The following is a 22,837-nucleotide window of genomic DNA, read 5'->3' as shown; positions in this document are numbered from 1 at the left end:
ATCCTGGGAGGATTTCCTCTGAAATACTGAGGGGATTTCCACAGAAATCCTGAGAGGATTTTCACAGAAATCCAGAGAGGATTTCCATAGTAATCCTGAGAGGATTTCTAGTGAAATTCTGAAAGGTTTTCTGGTGAAATCCTGAGAGGATTCTAGCAAAATATTGAGAGGTTTTCTGATGAAACCCTGAGAGGATTTCCGGCGAAATCCTGAGAGGATTTCCGGAAAAATCCTGAGAGTCTTTCCGGCGAAATCCTGAGAGGATTTCCGGCGAAATCCTGAGAGGATTTCCGGTGGAATTTTGAGAGGATTTCCGGTGAAATCCTGAGAGGATTTCCGGTGAAATCCTGAGAGGATTTCCGGTGAAATCCTGAGAGGATTTCCGGTGAAATCCTGAGAGGATTTCCGGTGAAATCCTGAGAGGATTTCCGGTGGAATCCTGAGAGGATTTCCGGTGAAATCCTGAGAGGATTTCCGTTGAAATCCTGAGAGGATTTCCGGTGAAATCCAGAGAAGATTTTTAGTGAAATCCTGAGAGGATTTCCAGTGAAGGGAAGATTTATTTATTACGTCCATCGTTTTTCGGGATTTCTAGATCTTCCTCCCTCCTCTGTAACGCTGTTTCCCTATACCTAATACACGTACTGTCACACTTTCCTAGAACCCCCCCCCCTCCCCTAAATGATGGACCTAATTTATGAACGCTCCCGAAATCCTGTAAGGATTTCCAGGGGAATCCTGTGAGGATTTTATGTGAAATCTTGAGAGGATTTCCTGTGAAATCGTAAGAGGATTTCTAGTTTAATCCTGGGAGGATTTCCGGTTAAATCCTAAGAAGATTCCCAGGGAAATCCCAATACGATTTCCAGTGAAATCCTGAGATGATCTCCAGAGAAATCCTGATAGGATTTCCGGAGAAATCCTGATAGGATTTCCGGAGAAATCCTGATAGGATTTCCGGAGAAATCCTGATAGGATTTCTAGAGGAATTCTGAGAGGATTTCCAGAGAAATCTTGAGAGGATTTCCTGAGAAATCCTGAGAGGATGTCCAGAGATATCCTGAGAGGATTTCCAGAGAAATCCTGAGAAGATTTCAGAGAAATTCTGAAAGGATTTTATCCTGGAAGGATTTCTGGTGCAGCTGAAAGATTTCTGGCGTAGCTGGTGAAATCCTTGAAGAATTTCTAGTGAAATCCTGGAAGGACTTTTGATATAATCTTGATACGATTTCCAATGAAATCATGAAAGAATTTTTGATGAAATTCTGAGAGGATTTCTATTGAAATTCTGATAGGATTTCAGATGAAATCCTGTTATGATTTCCACTGAAATCCTGCGAGGATTACCAACGAAACGTTTAATGATAACCAAAGGTCGTTTTTTGGGGATTTCGGAAGCATTCCAAGAAGTTTCAGACGATGTTGGAAAAATTTCAGAGGCGTTATGCAGACGTTACATAGGCGTTATCGAGGGTTTCGGAAGGTCTCAGGTAAGTTACATGGGGTTTCAGGGAGTTCTGGACGATTTCCAGTTAGTTTCAACTTGAAACGCCGCTAAAAGCCTTCCGGCTCCTGAAACATCGCCCCTCAAAACATCCGGGTACTCCTGAGGTCCATGAATTCCCCCCAAACGCCACTGGAACCACCCTGAAACTAAAAGCTCATCTGACACATTATAAAACTATCCAAAGCAACCTAAAACCTCCCTGGAACGTCCTGTAGCCCCTTGAAACGCCCTGAAGCTGATTAAAACACCCCTAAAAGCCTCCTCGAAACATCCTAGAACTCTGAACTCTCAGAAGCCCCTGGAACCTCCTTAAGTGGAGGGTTCAGTCCTTCTAACTTCTTGGAACGCAACCTCCTGAAAGCCCCTATAACGCATCTAAAACCTCTCTGAAACGTCCTGTAGCTCCTTGAAACGCTCTGAAACGCATTGAAATGCTCTTAAAACCCATCTGATACATCCTGAAAACGCCTGAAACTCCTTGAAACGTCCTCTAAACATTGAAGCGTCCTGAAACGCTTTGAAAAGCCATTAAAACGCCTCTGAAACCTCGCCGAAACTCCCCTGAAGTCCCCCTGAAACATCCTGGAACACCTCGATGTGCACTTTTGCTTCGCTCCTGACACATTGCACTGCACCTGATTGAATTCCACAATTGTCAATAGTCAAGTTTATTTTAATTGCATGATTAGTGTTGCCTATGATAACCAATTTTTTATGTCACAGTGTGAACCGATGATGTCTTGCACTTGATTACACTATAACATTGTCGAACATTAGAACTTCCTATCCCACGCCAGGTTTGAGATATTGAGCTTCATTGGATTCTGCATGATCAGTCAGTGTTGCCAGCAATAATAGAATTTTAGTGTCGCAATGTTAAACAATGTACTGCTCTTGATAGTTTTATAACATTGTTGAACATTTGAATTGCCTTTTTTTCACACCGTCTGAGATAGGGGAAATTGACTATTTTCGGCAGTGTTGTTCTCTTCGTCATGTTTTTTTTTTTAATCTAGTGAACTCAAAGAAGGCCTCAAATCTCTTCCAACCATGCTGAATTATACAACCAAGTTTCAGGCAATTTGGTTGACAAAACCCCCCATAGTGGTTAAGGCTATGGATATGGATCCCCAATCCGGAGACGGCGGGTTCAATTCCCGTTCCGGTCGAGAAGGGCAAAGAAAGCCCTTCAATTAATAACTGTGGAAGTGCTCTAAGAACATTAAGTTGGAGAGAGGCATCCCAAGTTCCAATGTGAACGTTGAGCCATAAAGAAGTAGAAGAATACACATTGTCACCTTATTAAGCTTCACTTGAATTCGCACGCCCAGTGTTGCCAGCTCTTGCAATAAGCCCGTGTTATGAAATGACGCCAAACATGTCGCGTGATTTCTACATAATAGGGTAACGGTTGAATTTTGGACCCCTAGAGGACATTGGTTTGAATTTAATTCTAAATCAAACAGATTCAGAGGGTATTTACACATAATGATGTTGTTAGTATGTTCTTAAAAGCTTCCACTGTCCGTTAAAAATATCCTCAAGGTCATTTCTGGCTGAAAATTTGATGAAAATAACTGATTTTTGAAGCATCAGTTTTCACTGTTTTGGACACCCCAATATATTTTGGACCCTCTTCAGTATATATATTGGACACCCGGTGTTTAAACTCGTTTGAAACTATTTTGGAAGAATCTGCCGCTTGAATATGCTGGATCACACCCTAATTTCTTGACTGACAAAGGCTGATTAGACGAACTTTGCTAATTTAATGCGCTAGAATGATAAACGTTTTTGTTTACATCTGCAAGTTTCCTCAGCACCGCAATTTTATTTTGTAAACATGATGCGACACTCGCACGGATGACGAGATTGGCAAAAAATAATTTCAAGGCAAATAAGGATATTTCCAGTGAGGAAATGATTGCTGCCCGTGCAGAGCGATCTTATTTAGCGAATGATTCTTAAAAATTCCCGTCATCTCATCATTAAACCTGTGTAAGTTGTAATAATAGGACACAGGGGGTCCAAAATATATGGGGGTCCAAATTATATTGGTTACCCTACTGACTGACCATTCCAATTGGATATTTCAGATCAAAACCGTGTTGATCGATGTTCGTCATTATTCAATGCTGCCAGTTGTATAGATAATTTTAAAGAGACGATTTTTTAAGTATTCAAGGCAAATCTTGATGACTTACTGATAATATGTTGCACTCATTAAAGCTATGATTAGCATGTAAACTATTCCGATCGTAGTGAATTACATATTCAGATTTTCAATGTTAGTTCTACAGTGCTGTCAGCTTTCAGATAAGAAATCGTATTATTCTATGCAATACAAAATAGCTTTTGTCGTTTTCTTAAATAATGCTGAAATGTCTGATATATTGTTGGCATTCAAATATAAAGGTTCAGTCATACATGATTCTCTTAAAGCAGTGTTGCCATCTTAAAGAATAAATAATAATATCATTGATTAGCCTTTGCTGTTCTTTCGAACTCAACTTACTTATGTATATTTAGAAAACTTTTAGGTCTCAGAGCAATAATTTAAATGGGTGTTAATCAATATTGGTGAACGTAAATAGTGGATCCTGATAGGATTTCCGGTGGTATCCTGAGAGGATTTTCAGTGAAATCCTGAGAGGTTTTCTGGTGAAATCGTTGAAGGATTTCGGGTGAAATCCTGGGACGACTCCCAGCGAAATTCAGCAAGGGTTTCCAGCGTCAACCTGCATGGATTTCCAGAGAAATCCTAGGAGGATTTCCAAGAAAAAACCCTGAAAGAATTCCCTGTGAAATTTCGGAAGGATTTTCTAGGACGATTTCCAATAAAACCCCTGAAGGATTTCTAGAGAAATCTCCAGAGGATTTCCTGGGAAGATTTATAGTGAAATCCAAGGATCTAGATCGAAAATTTTCTCATAATCGACAACACTGCTTTACTAATGCCTTTATGTGTCGGATACAATAGTTGTTTACTAATTCAAATGATTGCCAATTTTAAAGACTGGCAACAATTTTTATTTAAGTGAAGAAATAATTGAACATAATTTATCTCAAGCTCTGGTTAATTTGGAATAATGGCGTCCTAGGCAAAGTTATGTTACACAAATAAAATAACGTATCACAGCATATATAGAACCTTACAAATGTATAAATAAGAAACATCACAAATGGACACAGCACAACGTATAACATAAATGTGCCCTGTTATCCACATGGATAACATCTTTCGATCACAGGATGATGAGGTTTCTTTTATTGGTTTGGATCCATCAGTCATCCTGGAATCGTGTATTGAATGATATTTAGCCTTTTAGTTGACAATTATTGCTACTACTTTCGTAGCTTGTTTATGTCTAGGAAAACTATTCCTAATCCCGTTTCGGGTTTCGATACTTGAGCTCAATAACTTGAAGTCCGTGGCAGGGAAAGGTTAACATCTCTAGTACTTGACCGCTGCCCGAAATGGCCTGAAAGTTGGCAATCCAGATAGGATTCCATTTCATGAGCCTCTATTCTGTCAGAACCCTATAAATGTGTATCAAAACTTAGGGAATATTTACAAGTTAAAATAAACCATGTAACACAAAGATCGCACGAATATAAAATTTATAACACATTCAACAATTATTCTGTCTTATTTATGTAACAAATGTTTATACCCGTTACAGTTATTCATAAGATCAAATACATTCGGTTGATTCACCAATTTGTCGATAATTTTGCCACTAGATAACCCTACCCAGGTAACCACTAAGCACTGTTCTGAGCATTATAACGGCCATTAAACAGCTTTTCAATGCTAAATAGCTCTATATAAGCATTCCTAATGCTTATAGGCACTATTACCAGTAAGAACTAAAATAAGCCCTGTAAGCCTATATAAAGCCTACAAGCTGTAAAGAAGTTTGTCAGTGCTGTCACAGGGCTTGGAGCACATGACGTTTATATCAATCAAAATAGATTTCGACCAAAACAGACTCGAGTCGGTCATGATCAATACATTTTAAACATCCATGTCGGACGGGATTGGCGGAACGGGATTATTTTTGTTGTTGGAATGTTTATCGGAATGGTGTTGTTAAATAGATAATGGAATCTTGTTATGTTGATTATTCCATTTTTTTTTCAATCAAGACAAACTCCAGCTCGTTTTCCTCTTCTTCTGAAACGTTTCCCGACCATTTATATAAACATTGCTTCTCCTGCATCAATTCCTACGTTCATCAGCACCAAGCTTACCACTGAATCATCCTCATCCCATATCATTTTCAACCTTCGAAATGCCCAAACTATTTTGTTTTTCATGTTCGAATGAGTGTAATCAGTTTCGTACCTTTTAATTCCGCCCTATGTTGAACATAGGGCGGAATTAAAAGGTACGAAACTGATTACACTCATTCGAAGAGGGTATTCTGCTTAGAGGGTTCGAAAAGTCGGTACAAGATTGTTTTCCATGGTTTAAATACTAGTTTGATCACACCATTCCCATGGTGCATTGGTGGAGCAGATGAGAAAGGCAACGGACTTGGACTTGATCAGGAACCTGGAGGACAACAGCTAGAATCTGGATGAAGTAGCAAAAAAGCAACTTCAATGGAAGCGAAGGAAGTTAGAAAAGAACAGGAGATAAACAAAATATTTATTATCTTTTTTCTTTGTCTCACTTTTGACAACTTTCGCTCCAGAGACTTGGTACGATATTTTGAAGTTGGCCGTATATCAGCCGAATAATTCGCCAAAAGTGGCTTTTGAGCAGCTCTATAAGAGGATATAGAACCAATTAGCTCTGTTAGCCAGGTTCTACATTCGACTATAGAGCCAACTTAATGCCATTTTTACGGCCTAATGGTTACTTGGGTAGTTATCATGCAATTTATTAGACTTCTTTATCTCGGGATCTATATTAGATGAAAAGGTGTCATGTGACGTGTCATTTTATACCTATTTTAATTATTGGTGACTATTTGAGACCTAACAGAGGTCATACAGCCACTTCCGGATGCTGGTCCTGTCACATCGGACCCGGATTCCGGCTATTTCAAGTGAAATCAGATGAATAAACGGTGCGATATATCATTCCATGTATATTTTTAGTGGGGATGTTTGTGGTGAGAGATCTACTTCCGGATCCTGGTCCAGTTCCTTCGGGTTCGGATGCAGGTAAATTTAAGTGGACGTAAGGGACCGTTGCACATAACGTTTCACTTGCCAATGTGAATCCAGAGCTTTGTAACTATTCACTTCCACTAACAAACCTCCTTCCTGTGACATCCGTGGAGATGCGGAGGTACACATGGTCTCTAGTAGCAACCGATGTCACACTAACATTCCTACCCTTCTCCGATGACTGTTAAGACGTGGCCGGCACCGGTACTGACAATATAAAGTTCTAAATCCTCGAAAGCGCACATTGAAGATGGAAAGCTACATCCAGGTCCCTGTTTTCTATGTTTACTATGATTACCATGATCATTTCATTGAAACCTGCTATGGTTACCAAAATTGTCCCCTCTATCACTCCCTAACACAGACATCAAATTCAAGTAATGAATTGCAAAGGTCACAAATGTATTGCCTTCGTAAAATTCCTGACGCACGTGATAAGCAATGTTTGAAGAAATCTCCCATCTAGTTACGTCTGTTAAAAACATCCACTTTTCGATGTCCTCTCTATCAGCTCAAGTACCTTCGAAAAAGTTTTGTCTCTGTTCCAACCTCAATGTCATCGCACCGGTTGCCATTCCCGCAACAGTGCCTTATCTCACTCTCCTCCCATCCATCCCAAAGCTACCGAAATTCCCAGTCCATTTGTTTTGACCGGTTTGCGACCGAAAACACCCGCAAAAGTAAGCAGACATGTATTTGCCGTCGGAAGGTAGCCAGTCAGGTAACCGCGTAACGCAAACAGGAAATCGCGATAGCGGAAAGTAGCCCCTCTTATCGTTGGCACGGTCACACACATCCGCTTGCGGTGTGAACAGGTGCCTTATTTGCGGTATATCCGCTCTGATTTTCTTTCGATGTATGTATTTGGTAATCAATGGTACTGACCTCCTAAAAATATCATTAATTTGCTGGCGGCTCAGTCGCTGGATTCGTCGCTGCCGCCGCTCTTTATCTTCGAGAAATCCACACGAAATTCACACTCACAGTCGACGACGATATTTTTACGACCACCGCGCCGTGAAACAGAATTTCCGAGACGCGTCTCTGCTCTGTTTTCGGGGATTTTCAGACGACACACCACGGACAGATGATATAAATATAAATCGCCGCTGCTCTGCTCACGTCGTCGCCGCGTTTTCAAGATCTTTCACCTTTGCTGTGTGTTACTCTTGGGCGAGCGATTCGTCTGCTCGGAACTCTTCTTCGGCCACTAACTTCAGAACCACCACTAACTCCAGAACACGCGCGCCTTTTCCTCAACACTTTTTCACACTCGTATCTTCTCCACTATTTGTTTTAGGTTAAATCTTGAACTTTTTCATCCTATTTTATTTTCCCATTCGATTCGATTCTGGCTCGACTGGCCTTTCTCTGCGTGATTGGATCCGAGCTTGCTCGGTTTAGTCACCCCGTCACCTTCCTGCACTTCACCACCCTCGAGTGTGTGTACGACGGCTAGCGTTAGTTTCTTCCTCTGCTGGCTCTTGTTCGAGCAAGTAGAAAACTTGTTTGGTCTGAAATAAAAGCGCTTTTGTTGATGTTGCTTTTGTTATTAGTTGTTGCGCGCCTTCGCTCTCTTCTGATTTGTCTGCCTCTGTCTGTTTCTTCGTCGTCGTCGTCGTCTTCTTGTCCGCCAACCGGCCGCCCAACATCCAACAACGGCCAACAACCAGCAGCGGGGGTTTCTCTCCTTCACCCGTAGCTGCACAGTGGGAATAGTCGAGTCAAAAACCGACAAAAGATCATATTCAAGGCGTTGAAATATCTTACAGCGAAATTCTATGGCGATTTCAGAGAAATCCTGGGAGGATTTCAGGCGAAATCCTAAGAGGACTTTCAGCGAAATCTGGGAGGATTTCCAGAGAAATCCAGGGACGATTTCCAAAGAAATCCTGGGACGATTTCCAGAGAAATCCTGGGACGATTTCCAGCGAAATCCTGGGACGATTTCCAGCGAAATCCTGGGACGATTTCCAGTGAAATCCTGGGAGGATTTCCAGCGAAATCCTGGGAGGATTTCCAGCGAAATCCCGGGAGGATTTCCAGCGAAATTCTGAGAGGATTTCCAACGACATCCTGGGAGGATTTCCAACGAAATCCTGGGAGGATTTCCAACAAAATCCTGGGAGGATTTCCAACAAAATCCTGGGAGGATTTCCAACGAAATCCTGGGCGGATTTCCAACGAAATCCTGGGAGGATTTCCAACGAAATCCTGGAAGGATTTCCAACGAAATCCTGGGCGGATTTCCAACGAAATCCTGGGCGGATTTCCAACGAAATCCTGGGCGGATTTCCAACGAAATCCTGGGCGGATTTCCAACGAAATCCTGGGCGGATTTCCAACGAAATCCTGGGAGGATTTCCAACGAAATCCTGGGAGGATTTCCAACGAAATCCTGGGAGGATTTCCAACGAAATCCTGGAAGGATTTCCAACGAAATCCTGGAAGGATTTCCAACGAAATCCTGGAAGGATTTCCAACGAAATCCTGGAAGGATTTCCAACGAAATCCTGGAAGGATTTCCAACGAAATCCTGGAAGGATTTCCAACGAAATCCTGGGAGGATTTCCAACGAAATCCTGGAAGGATTTCCAACGAAATCCTGGAAGGATTTCCAACGAAATCCTGGAAGGATTTCCAACGAAATCCTGGAAGGATTTCCAACGAAATCCTGGAAGGATTTCCAACGAAATCCTGGAAGGATTTCCAACGAAATCCTGGAAGGATTTGCAACGAAATCCTGGAAGGATTTCCAACGAAATCCTGGAAGGATTTCCAACGAAATCCTGGAAGGATTTCCAACGAAATCCTGGAAGGATTTCCAACGAAATCCTGGAAGGATTTCCAACGAAATCCTGGAAGGATTTCCAACGAAATCCTGGAAGGATTTCCAACGAAATCCTGGAAGGTTTTCCAACGAAATCCTGGTAGGATTTCCAACGATTTCCAACGAAATCCTGGAAGGATTTCCAACGATTTCCAACGAAATCCTGGAAGGATTTCCAACGAAATCCTGGAAGGATTTCCAACGAAATCCTGGAAGGATTTCCAACGAAATCCTGGAAGGATTTCCAACGAAATCCTGGAAGGATTTCCAACGAAATCCTGGAAGGATTTCCAACGAAATCCTGGAAGGATTTCCAACGAAATCCTGGAAGGATTTCCAACGAAATCCTGGAAGGATTTCCAACGAAATCCTGGAAGGATTTCCAACGAAATCCTGGAAGGATTTCCAACGAAATCCTGGAAGGATTTCCAACGAAATCCTGGAAGGATTTCCAACGAAATCCTGGAAGGATTTCCAACGAAATCCTGGAAGGATTTCCAACGAAATCCTGGAAGGATTTCCAACGAAATCCTGGAAGGATTTCCAACGAAATCCTGGAAGGATTTCCAACGAAATCCTGGAAGGATTTCCAACAAAATCCTGGAAGGATTTCCAACGAAATCCTGGAAGGATTTCCAACGAAATCCGAGGATTTCCAGCGAAACCTGGGATGATTTCCAGCGAAAACCTGGGATGATTTCCAGCGAAATCTTGGGAGAATTTCCAGCGAAATCCTGGAAGGATTTCCAACGAAATCCTGGAAGGATTTCCAGCGAAATCCTGGAAGGATTTCCAACGAAATCCTGGAAGGATTTCCAACGAAATCCTGAGAAGATTTCCAACGAAATCCTGGAAGGATTTCCAGCGAAATCCTGGGAGGATTTCCAACGAAATCCTGGGAGAATTTCCAACGAAATCCGAGGATTTCCAGCGAAACCTGGGATGATTTCCAGCGAAAACCTGGGATGATTTCCAGCGAAATCTTGGGAGAATTTCCAGCGAAACCCTGGAATAATTTTCAGCGATATCCCGGGAGGATTTCCAGCGAAATCCTGGGAGGACTTCCAGCGAAATCCCGGGAGGATTTCTAGCGAAATCCCGGGAGTATTTCCAGCGAAATCCCGGGAGGATTTCCAGCGAAATCCCGGGAGGATTTCCAGCGAAATCCCCTGAGGATTTCCAGCGAAATCCCGGGAGGATTTCCAGCGAAATCCCGGGAGGATTTCCAGTGAAATCCCGGGAGGATTTCCAGTGAAATCCCGGGAGGATTTCCAGTGAAATCCCGGGAGGATTTCCAGTGAAATCCCGGGAGGATTTCCAGCGAAATCCTGGGAGGATTTCCAGTGAAATCCCGGCAGGATTTCCAGCGAAATCCTGGAAGGATTTCCAGCCAAATCCTAGGATTTCCTGCGAAATCATGAGAGGATTTCCAGCGAAATCCCGGGAGGATTTCCAGCGAAATCCTGGGAGGATTTCCAGCGAAATCCTGAGATGATTTTCAGCGAAATTCTGGGAGGAATTCCAGCGAAATTATGGAAGAATCTCCAGCGAAATCCTTGGAGGATTTCCAGGGAAATCCTGGGACTGTTTTCAGGGAAATCCTGAGAGGATTTCTTGCGATATCCTGGGAGGCCTTCCAGCGAAATCCTGGGAGGACTTCCAGCGAAATCCTGGGAGAATATTCAGCGAAATCCTGGGAGGATTTCCAGCGAAATCCTGGGAGGATCCCCAGCGACATCCTGGGAGGATTTCCAGCAAAACCCTGAGAGGATTTCCAGCGAAATTCTGGGAGGATTTACAGCGAAATCCTGGGAGGATTTCCTGCGAAAGATTGCCAGCGTTATTCCTTGAGGATTTCCAGCGAAATCCTAAAAGGACTTCCAGCGAAATTCTAGGATTTTCAACTGTATCTAACATCAAATGAAAGAAAGACGTCTCACTCTCGAATCCGCTCCTGAAACGTATGATGGACAGGCATGTGTATTTCTATTCCAAACGATAGCCTTGGTAGCTGCAAATCCGTTGACTTGACAAAAATTGATCGAAATTTGAATCTGTATTGGCTTTTTAGGCTCAACCTTTCCCACTGTGCACTGGCTCGCTGTTTGGCTGACTGGCCTGCTTCGATCGTAGTGTGCGAGTTGTTGTGGTTCTGTCCCTTCGCGTCTTCGTCGCCGCTCCGCCGCGTCATTTCCCTCGTCGCAGCGTGTGCAGGGCTTCTTTCACTTCCACCGTTCACTTTGTGCAGCGCGCACCTACCTCCATATAGATGACAAACCGCGCGCGCGAGAGTTATAAAATCACGTCACCTTCACTTTGCGCCAGCACCACCAGCACACTCCGCTGCTAAGCGAACGAATCGAGCGAATAAGCGCAGCGTGTGTGCAGCACACAACACACCGAGAGAGAGAGAGAAGCAAAAATCAACGACTATTATAAGCCAACTGCAACGACAACGACGAAGTTCACGAAGCAGCGCGACGGAGGCACATAAAAACTTGTAGAATCACTTCACTCTTCTTGTTCTTCCTGTCCACCACGCGCGCGCTGCCGATTCCTCGTCCTCCAACGAGACGGAGAGCTGTCGCAACACACGACCGGAGCGACTACGGCGACGTTCACCACGATTTCGCCTCGCCTCACCTTACCTTGCGACACGGCGGCCAAAACGTTCGCTTGTATTGGTGTTTGCGTTATAAAATTTGAAATCGACTTGGCGCTGCTTCTGCGAAACACCAGAACGAAGTAGGCCTGACCGTGTGTGACTCACACAGGTGTCATAAACACAAACATGCGATCGAAGCAGGCTGCGGCGACGGTGGCGCGGCGGAGACACACAATTACGATAACCCGTTCGACCGTCCGTCTGTCTAATGGACTGTAAACAGACACAGATGCAGCCTGGCTTCTTGTTGGGCGCTGCTGCTGCGCTTTCTAGAAGAAATCGGTCACCGCTGCTGGGTTGACAGGGCGCACTGTTGCTGCCGTTGCTACTGCTGCTCTTGCTTCCAGTGGGGGAGCTTTCACCTCCTGATCCGTGTCCCTAGGCTCCCTCGCGGAAGAAAGTGCACCTCCTCTATCTATCAATACAGAGCATTTAAGCTCTTCTTCCCGTTCTTAGTCTACTTTTGCACGTACGAAAGCTGCTGACATCGACTTTCCCGTCTCTTTCCCGCTCACCTGCGCACCCGAGAGTCCTATCTCGCAAAACAAGCGCTCCTTCTCGCTCAATCAGACACTACGGTGTGTTGTCGCGAACTGGTCGCTGTATTTAGCAGCGAACAAATACTTCTTCTTGATAGATCCGTTTATTGCCAACTAATTTCATAATGAACGCATCTTCTCTCCGGCACTGTGTCACACTTTCAATCCCGGATCACGATATGGCATCACTGCTTTTCCCCCTACTGACTGACAATCCCCAACCAACCGAGATGAGATGTCAATTTCGCAACAATGTAAACAAAGAATCACGCGAAATGCGCTCGTGTCGTGCACCACAAACAACAGCCGCGACAATTCTCTAGGAATTGCACCACCGAAAAAAAAATCTTCCTCCAACTTGAACCGCGGTCGCTCGGAACAACTGAGCTGTGGGACGCACACCGACGACGGATAGCGCCTACGAACACAAAACACGATCAATCGACACAGCGTACGAAGCGTCACTAAATTGAGCAAGTGAGGTAAACGTTGTCCGAAGCTCTGAGCCGTCCGTCAGACCGCGCGCGTCCGTTTCACTCTCCTAGTCTCCTGTTGCGTCGCGTTCGCACAAAAGGCACTCCTCGCGAGCACGCGAGTGTGTGTGTGCGTGAGAGTGCGGAGTCTCGGAGAGTGCGACCAGTGACTCTCGCGCGGAAAGCGCTCACGCACACACAGGTGTGCGACTTTGCGTGGCGAAACAACCTACTGGGATTGGGCTCGACCACTAGAACGGAGGCGCTTTCAAGAGGGAAAAAGGGAAATTCGCGGATTTTCCTCTGCTCGCCTGACAAAGTTGTTCGACGTTTGGGTCGTAGGCAAGTTTTTCCGCGAGTATGTGCCGCATCATAGCAAGCGTTGGTTTTTCCCGATGAGTAAGAACCCTTGGACGCGTGAGTGTCGGTAAGAAGGGTGGGTTCGGGAGGCAAGAAACTGGTTTGGCGAGTTCGAAAGGGGCCAGGGTTGCCAGTCGCTTTGAGGGTTGAGTGATGGAATGCGTGGAATTCCAGATGATGATATAATAAATAAATAATAATAAATGTTCAATTTGCGATATTTTTACTATTCTCCCGATAGTTTACGCAACAAACTTTAGAGGATGTTTGAGATTTATTCAGCCTTTTTTTTGTCAAGACTCTGTCAATATTATGGCACTATAATTCGGCTTGCTTACAAACATAGTGCAATTGTCGAACTGACATGCTGTATATAGGTCTAAAGAGGTGGAATATAGTGCTAATGGTTACTTGACTATTACGATACTTCCTCGCGAAGTTAAACAACCACAATTACCAGTCGTGGTAGTTCAAAATACGCGATGAGCTGTGGCATAAGTCGAATCTTTTGATGCCAGAGTGGCCGAAGGCGTTCACAAAAGCACGTGAAACCAGCGACTACAACCAGACGCGTAATGGTCCTGAATTGTGCAACTACTGCGGAGGCTGCTTGGTTGACGCTCAAGGAATACCATCGAAAACGATCTAAAGTGTATCTCCTGAAGAAGCTTACCCGGCTGGAGCTGCCGGAAGACCGTAACATTGAGCATTGGAACAACGACCCAGGATCGAACTAACACTGGACCTAGTGAAGTTGAAGTCTTTGGAACAACAAAACAAACTTGCGAGGCTTTCTGTTCCAATCCGCAAGCAATGACTGAATGCCTCGCCTGTTTGTTTTGTTGTTCCAACAGGTTATGGGCCTAGCATGCTTGAGCTGTGCTGCGTGATGTACCTCAAGAATGCGGCTACTCCAACACTCCTCCTCATCACACACTCAGATTCGACGCGTCCAGGGCTCTACCTGGTCACCGTAATCCTCCTGGATCCAGAGCTCGCCGAGCTCCTACTTTTGTTCTCACTACCGAACCATCTTCCAGCTCCTCCTGGCTCCAAGTTTCATCCGACACCGAACAAGTTCCGCCATTCCGCTCCTGCGTCCACCGATCAGCCAGCACCCATCGCCTCGATTCCTTCAGTTCATAGCGTAGGTCCCTCTTGATCCTAGATCCTCACCGAGTGTTAGTCCCCTCGCCGGCTTTCGGTATCTCAACGACTATTGACACGCGGCCTCAGCCCTCTCCATCGTCTCTTGGATGGTACCGCATCTTCCTCTTCGCGCTTTCAGAACCACCACCAGGACGTCCCTGGGCCCATAACCTGTTAGAGCAAGTCCACCATGACCATTTCCTCGTGGTTTGAAGCTCCTCCTCACTCTAAGTCTTGGGCAACTGGCCTAGCTCCGACCAGACTCATCCATCGAGCTCCTGGGACCAGCCAGCAGTCATCCTGTTGACCCGTACCGCCTTTCGTTCCCATTTCGATGCTAACCTCCGCAGCAGGTGATCCATCCGCCTAAGGATCCCGCGCTGCGACTCCGCGCCTTATGCGGCCGTTCCTTCTCCTGGTCAGTACGTGTTGTGGAACAGTGGACGCAGGAGCGGAATAGCGGTAGGTACTCACGCGGTGTTGAATGAAGCTTGGAGCCAGAAAGAGCTTGGTGGCAAAGGTATCCTTCAGAGAGGCTGGCGTGGATTACTGGAGCATTCAGACGCGAATCAGGCATTTCCAGCTATCGCAATACCCAGTTTACAGCTGACTTGTTTCAACGGTTTCTGAAACAGCATGAAAATAGTCCCCAAGAAAGAATCTCCGCATCGTCCCGCGGACAGGAACGTGCAGATCTTCAAGCAAAAGCTCAAAAACCTGCAAATACCCGGCGTCAGAACAGTCAAAATGGCGGTAGACTATATGATGATCAGTAAGAAAACACGATAACGTTGAGACCTACATTTTCCCAGGTAACAATTTGATGCTGCACAAACGATTTTTCAACTATTTCAAAGCATTTATTTGAACAAAAGCTGTGCTCAAGAGGTACAATCTTTTGTTCACCTCCTGAACATCTAATTTTGGTGATTTTATTGAACCTTTAGCTGGTTTGAAGGCTGATTTAAAGCCATTAAAGCCGATTAAAGAGGTTGAACAAGTCATACTTCAGACCATTATTCAGCTATCATTGTGTTCAGCCACTGACACCATGAACCAGCTAATGTTCAGGTAATACTCTCGATACGATTGAAATGCTTGGAGACACTAGCCGAACGACCACGAAGTCACTTCTTAACACCCGACAAACACCAAATGGAGGTCGATTCTCGCTAAATGTTGCCTGCAACTGCCAAAAACCCCCGTTACACCCCTGAAACTCCTTGGAATTCCCTAAGAATGCCCCTGAAACTCCTCTGGAATGACTCTGAAATTGTTGTGCGCTTCGTGGCCGTGCGGATAGCGGTGCCAATTGTCTAGGCTTTTCGTGAGCCTCGGAGTGTGAGTTCAATTCCCACTCCTGTCGGAGAAAACTTTTCGTTAAACGGAAAATTTCTCACTGGGCCACTGGATGTTATAAATATGTGTTGTCCGTTGTCTCGTGTTTGCAATGTTCAGTCTGTGCAGCCTCTGACTGAAGACACGGTGTAGGTAGTCTTTTTTAAATCCTCTAAAGCCCCTAGACCAGCTCTGGATTGCTTCTGGAGTTCCTTAAATTTCTGGGAAGGACCCTAAAATGCCTCCGAAAACCCCTGAACCCCCACGAAACGCTCGTGAAACCCTCTGAGACTCCATGGAACACTCCTAGCATTCTCTTGAAATCCCCTGGAACGCTTCTGAAACCCCCTGAAGCCCCATTGAACAGCCTTAAAATCCCTTGAAAAACCCCTGGATCGCTCCTGAAACACCCCTGGGTCCATATAACCCTCTGAATCCCCCTGCAAAACCCCTGGAATGCCCTTTAAATCCTTTAAGCCCTGGAATGATCATGAAGGCCTCTGGAACACCCCTGGACCATACTTGGAACTCCCCTGAAACCCCTTGAAATGTACGATGAATGCAATGAAAACGTTTTTTAAACAATGTTTAAAGGACATCCTCCCAGCTCTTGTAAGCATTTCCGGCACAAGGTGTCTTCGACAAAGTTCTTTGTAATGATCAGGGGCATTAATTGCCAAGAATTTAGTAGTTTGCTACTTATCCGCATAGGTGGCGCCACCATCGAACTTTTGCGTTCTACGTCCTAGAGACTTCGCGTTTTCGATAATGTTATTGTGAGTTTCCTTGGCCACTGGATTCGAAGGTCGATTCGACACACTATTTCAAACGCTTTCTACACGGAACCGCCAAACTACCCAAAATTGAGTTCTTTTGACGCAATCCCATAGTTCGGCCCAATAAGCCAAATTTGAGTAAATCGATTAAACTCACACTAGGTAAATTGCCTTCACCTCCAGCAAAAACATTTACTTAAAAGTAGGTAAATTCAACCCATGACCCCCCCTCATTCAACCCAAATTTGAGTAAACCTGCATTTACCCAAAATTGGCTTATTGGGCTCAAGGACCCCCGTTGGGTAGATGCATCTCTGTTTGTTTTTGACAACATCGGTGAGGGAAAGAGGGAAAACAACCTAATTTTGGGTAACTAGTTTATTCGATATACTCAGCTTTGAGTAAAATCGACCCAAAAATTAGGTAGTTTGATTTCTCCGTGTACGAACCTCGTCAATTGAGTGCATCCTTGCTGCCACTTTTGCACAAACTACCTCGTTCTTTGATGCGCCCTACTGCTGTCATCATTGAAAAAAGAAAGAGAGCGAAGATGAAATGTGAGTGAGGCAGCAAAAAAGCACATGCCACTTTGTCACTTTTGACACGTTCGACTGTGAAGCCAGGTGTGAAGCCAAAAATGGACGATGTTTGGGACTATTCGAGGCACGATCGTTCCAAACCGTCGTGTTCGATTATTTAATGCCCGCACGATGTTCATTTTGACAAAATAAACAACTCTCTCTAAATCGTCAAATGTAATTCCACAGCCTACTGTTATGGAGTTATTTTCAAAATAAATTTAAATTGTCAAAAATCACTTTTTTAGCTTATTTGTTTTGGCGGTTTTTATGAGAAACCATGTGAATTTAAAATATTTTCTGATGCAGGTGTGTCAAATAGTAACTTTCGGACAGAAGTTGCTGGAATATTAACAACGTACCTGTGGTGGGTTGCGTACTTGCTTCTTGACAGTTGGACTGGTCATGGATTGAAAGCCATCCTCAGCCTACTTGATTAGTTCCAAAACTACCACAGTATCCATTGAGCGGGGCACTTTATCATCAGCCGCTGTAAAAATCTGGTTTCCCTCTCGGGAACAGATGCCTCTTGGTAGTTTTCTGGAGTTACTGCTGGTATTATTCCCAGACGTTTTTTTTTCAGATTTGTCAATATTTCCAGGGATCTCTTCCGAAGTTCCTTCCGGGATAATTCCTACAGTTTTTCCCTAAGTATCTTCCGAGATTCTCCTGGCAGTCCCTCCAATTTCTTACAAGGTACGATAACCCAGGAGTTTTTCAAGGAAATCCGGGAGTAGCTATTGAAGAAATCAAAAACTTTGGATAAACAGAGTTTTACAGATTACACACAAATTTTCGGAAGGGAAACCGAGGAAAACTCGAAGTAATCCCAGGAAAACCTACAAGAGATCTCTGGAAGAAATCGCGGAAATATTTCCATAAAAAATGTTTCCAAAAACTCCTGCAGATATCACAAAAGAAACTCCTGAAGATACCCTGAATAAATCATGAATAACTTTAAGAGACATTTTTGGAGCTGTGCCGGGGACTGCTGAGAGAGGTCCCAGGAGAAATTCCGAGAGAAATCTTGGGAAAAACTCTGGGAGAAATTCCGCGAAAGTCTCTGGGAAGATGCCTGGAGAAATCGCTGGAGAAACTCTATGGGAAACTCCGCAACACCATCTGAGAAATATCCTGAAAAAAACTCCTGTAGAAATCCTGGGATAAGCTATGAGAGAAATCCTAGGAATATGAGGGACTCTGGGAGCAATATCTCTGACAAAATCCACGCAAAAAGATTCATCGAGATCCCCGTGAAATACTCCAGAAGAAATCTATCGGATTTCAGGAATTCTGGACAATTCTCAAAGAGGAAACCCGGAATGAATTACTACAATATAATTAAAATGGCGGTAGGAACCCCCAGAAGGAATTCAAGAAGGACTACTAAGAAAAATGTGGAAAAATGCGAATACTGTACATAGATCATCGATTGGGATGGCGTACATAAAATAGCGAAAAGCTGAAGCCGAGAATGAAGGATGAGGTGCCGCGAGGTTCATCGACATGATCAACTACTACGGAAGGTTCTTAGGACAATCTTAGCAGCCTCTCAGTCGTTCGTGCTGCTGACGGATAGCCAAGTCATAACGGAAACCTTCGGCGAGCATCCCGTCCTTCCTGCCCTACGGAGGCAACACTTCGTAACGTTTCTGCAGTCTTTCGAGAACGAGCTTCAACTCCGAAGATCAGCAGATCATACCAATGCAGACGCGCTGTCTTGAATTCGCTGAAGCAAACCGTTTCGAAGTACATCGTAGAGCAGTTCGACAAGCCGCTCGAAACATCACAGTTAACCCTAGTTGGATGTTGGGTCCGCGATGACCCAGATAGGCACGCTGAACATTCACAACGCCATCGTGGTGCGTAAAACCTAACATCTTAGGAAGGTTACCAGGAGGTAAGCTCTCGTAAGCTACAGCAGACGACAAGTCAGTGAACAGCTAGATCCAAGGACTGAAACGTGGACGGACAGACTTGTGATGCCAAGGACCGGTTCGGGTTAGATCATAGCGAATTCTCTCCTCAATGTGCATATTTACTGCGAAGTATTCGAAGCACTGCAGCGGTGGATACTGGAGCAACTTCACACCGTATACTTTGCGACGTTGCCAGGGCAAAATATCTAGCAAGAGGAGATAAGAATCTGCAAGTCAAATACGGGCGCATGCAGCTACGGAAGTGCCGTGTGATCATAGTCTCCAGTTAGCAGCAACAGGTTTCAACGGTTTCCGAAACAGTATGGGATAGTCCACAAGATGGGATCCCCAAAGACGAACAGACCTTCAAGCAGGAACTCAAAGCCTTAAAGTATGAAATGCTCGAAGTAGCACGAGTTGGCGAACATCCTGTTGGTGAGCCGTAAGACTATTCACCCCTCAACTGGGAAGCCGCATTCGATGTTGATGTTTGGTGATCGTATTACGTCTGGATCTACTTTTCCCCAAAACCGAAGTGGTTGTGCGAATGTTCATCGATGGAGACCGGGTGAGGGTCCAAGACTTCTCATCGCCACTGCCTTCTCACCACCATTGTTGGGCCACCAACAGACTCAGGCTGAAATGCCAAGGCAACTTCAACGAACGTGGTGGATCCTGGTCCCCGCAATCGTCTTCGGCTGTATCGTTTGTGAACCGTGACGTACAGCTCGAGGCCTTGTGACCATCACTGTATTGTATCGAACAGAGTGTCATAAAATGTAGTAGATGTTTCCTCAGCGTTTTGATATGATCGGCAGGTTATGGGCCCAGATATGTACGCCCTGGTGGAGCCCTTGATGTCAGGAGATCAAGAGCTGACGATCACTTTTACCCGATGTAGAATCAAGTTGTTGAAACCGGGAACGTAGTGTTCGATTACAGCTAGTAAGGTCTGATAAACCCATGAAAATCTGACTGAACAAGATCAAGAACATACAGTTAAGTACATAGTCCAGATGTAACGTATATATTCAAATTCTAGGTTCTCGTAGTCTCAGGTATCATATTCCAATGTTAAAATTTAGCTGCATTAAGGTCCGGCACTACTAGTGTACAAATTATGTTTCCAATAACTCGGTCTAGGGGTTCAGATTCGGTTTTCAATGTCCTGGTATTCAGACTCCAGATATTGTTTACACCGAATTCATCGCTGGATTTTACCGGGAAAGTGTTGTGGAAAACCTCTTTTAGAACTCTGAATTTCCCAAAGTTAATACAGTAGACGTTCGGTCGGTGCAAGCGGTTTAACAGCAAGTCTGATAAGAACAACAAATTTGCGGTTATCGCACCGGCAAACGTCAAACTGGTGCGCCATGTCGATCCTTATGAACACTTGAATGAACTTCACGTTCTTTCAACGTCAATTGATGGGTTGTTGACATCTACCAGACGTTGCGAACGAAATTTCGCTCGCTTAGTGAAACGTAAACATGTTGCAGTTAACGAACGTCTACTGTAGTGGTGAGTGTCGTCAAGAACTACTTTGGAGAATTCTGGTGGAGATCCTGTGGAGTGTTTCCGTCTAAAGTGTTATGCAGGTTTTTGCATCAAAGCCTATGGAGAAATTCTACCTAAGTCTCATAGAAAATTTCATCCAAAATTTTTTTGTGGAGAATTCTTTGCTCTCGATGAAAGCTCTCCTCAGAACGTCATGCTCAAATCAGCCCAAAGACAAACAAATCTACACGAATCATGTATATAATTCTTCTTGAAATACATGCTTCGTCCAAGTAAGTTGTAAAGAATTTTATCTTGTAGGGTATTTCCTTCCAAGGTTTGTTTTTTCAGAAATTCGAGAAAAACTACTTCCATCGTTATATATTAGCTCTCTTCTGAAGGTGGTGAGCCATTTCGTTTAGATAGACGATCATAATCCCATACCGAGTCTTGTGGAGACTTTTCCCAAAGCATTACGAATGGCTAAGTTTATTATTCTCAGGATGATTAATATGGAGTTATGTGAAAGATTGTACACAGTGCAGTGTCACGTGTACAACCATACACTCAGAGTGTTAGAGTAAGTTTCTAGTTTGTGGAGACTTTTCTCAAAACATCACAAATGGCTAAGCTCATTATCTCCCTCCTTCGGAGTTCTGTGAAGGGGTTTACACAGAATCGTATGTAGAACTGAGGCTTCCAAAGTTTAGGGTAACTTTCTGGCACAGCACTGTGGAGAATTACGTTTATACTTGTGTAGAGAATATCTTCCGCAATTACGTGCTAAGTGTCAATGTCTGTGATGCATTTAGGTCCAAAATAATGTAAAGAATTCAAATCGGAATTTTCTTGATATTTTCGAAAAGAATTTTATACAAAACCTACTGGAGAGTTTCGTTTAAAATTCTGTGGAGAGTTTATCCCATAACTCTGTGGGAACTTCTGTTTCGTACTATGCACTACGCAAGCTCACTCACTTTTGCGATACATAGAGACTCTCTTCTGAATGCAGTAGGAACTCCACTAAGAAAAATGAACATAATTCCATGCAGAAACTAGTGGAGGCTTTTCGCAAAACATCGCTGATGACTAAGTTCATTATGGTTTGGATGATTCCTTCACAATTATGTGGAGTAATGCACACATAATCACGTGTGAAACTACATCCAGCCAGAGTGTAAGTTATTGGCACAACTCTATGAAGAATTACGTCAACACTTGTGTAGAGAATCTCTTATGGGATTATGTGCTAGGTGTCAAAGTCTAAGATGTCATACTATATGCATTCATGCCCAACATCATGTAGGGAATCGAAGAAGGAAGAAAGAATCGAAGAAAATCGGGATTTTCTTAATATTTCGAAAAGAATTTTATTCAAACTCTACTAGAGTTTCGACCAAAATTCTGTGGAGAGCTTAGCCCGCAACTTTGTGGGAACTTCTGTTTCGTACTGCGCACTACGCTCACTCACTCGCTTTTGCGATCTATAGAGGATTTCTTCTGATTGCGGTGATAAACACACTAAGAAAAATAAACATAATTCCAGCGGAATCTTGTGGAGACTTTTATCAAAACATCGCAGATGGCTGTATCAATGGCATCCTGTATGCATTTATGTCCAAAGTTATGTAATTTTCTTGCAATTTTCGAAAAGAGTTTCATTCGAATCCTACTGAAGGGTTTCTTTTAAAATTCTGTGGAGAGTTTATCCTGTAACTCTGGGGGAACTACTGTTTCGTACTACGCTCTGCGCTCTCTCGCTCGCTCGCTATTGCGTTATATAGAGGCTCTCTTCTGAATGCGGTGAGAACTCCACTAAGAAAAATGAACATAATTCCATGCAGAAGCTTGTGGAGACTTTTCGCAAAACATCGCTGATGACTTAGTCTATTTGCCTTTTGATGTTTCCTTCATAATTATGTAGATGAATGCGTACAGAATTGCGTGTGGAACTGCGTCCAGAGTATAGGACATAAGATTCTGGTACAGCACTATGGAGAAATACGTCAATACTTGTGTAGAGAA

General features: G+C 43.9%; 1 protein-coding gene across 1 annotated transcript in view; it reads right to left on the bottom strand.

Annotated features, from left to right (window-relative positions):
• Nucleotides 1–22,837, bottom strand: part of LOC109428436 (protein scalloped) — a 542,518-nt gene that overhangs the window by 212,486 nt on the left and 307,195 nt on the right. The window lies entirely within an intron of this gene.

Source organism: Aedes albopictus, chromosome 1, assembly GCF_035046485.1.
Source record: "Aedes albopictus strain Foshan chromosome 1, AalbF5, whole genome shotgun sequence".
Lineage (NCBI taxonomy): Eukaryota > Metazoa > Arthropoda > Insecta > Diptera > Culicidae > Aedes > Aedes albopictus.
The sequence above is the reverse complement of the archived record's forward strand: the minus strand, read 5'-3'. Positions and strand labels throughout refer to the sequence as shown.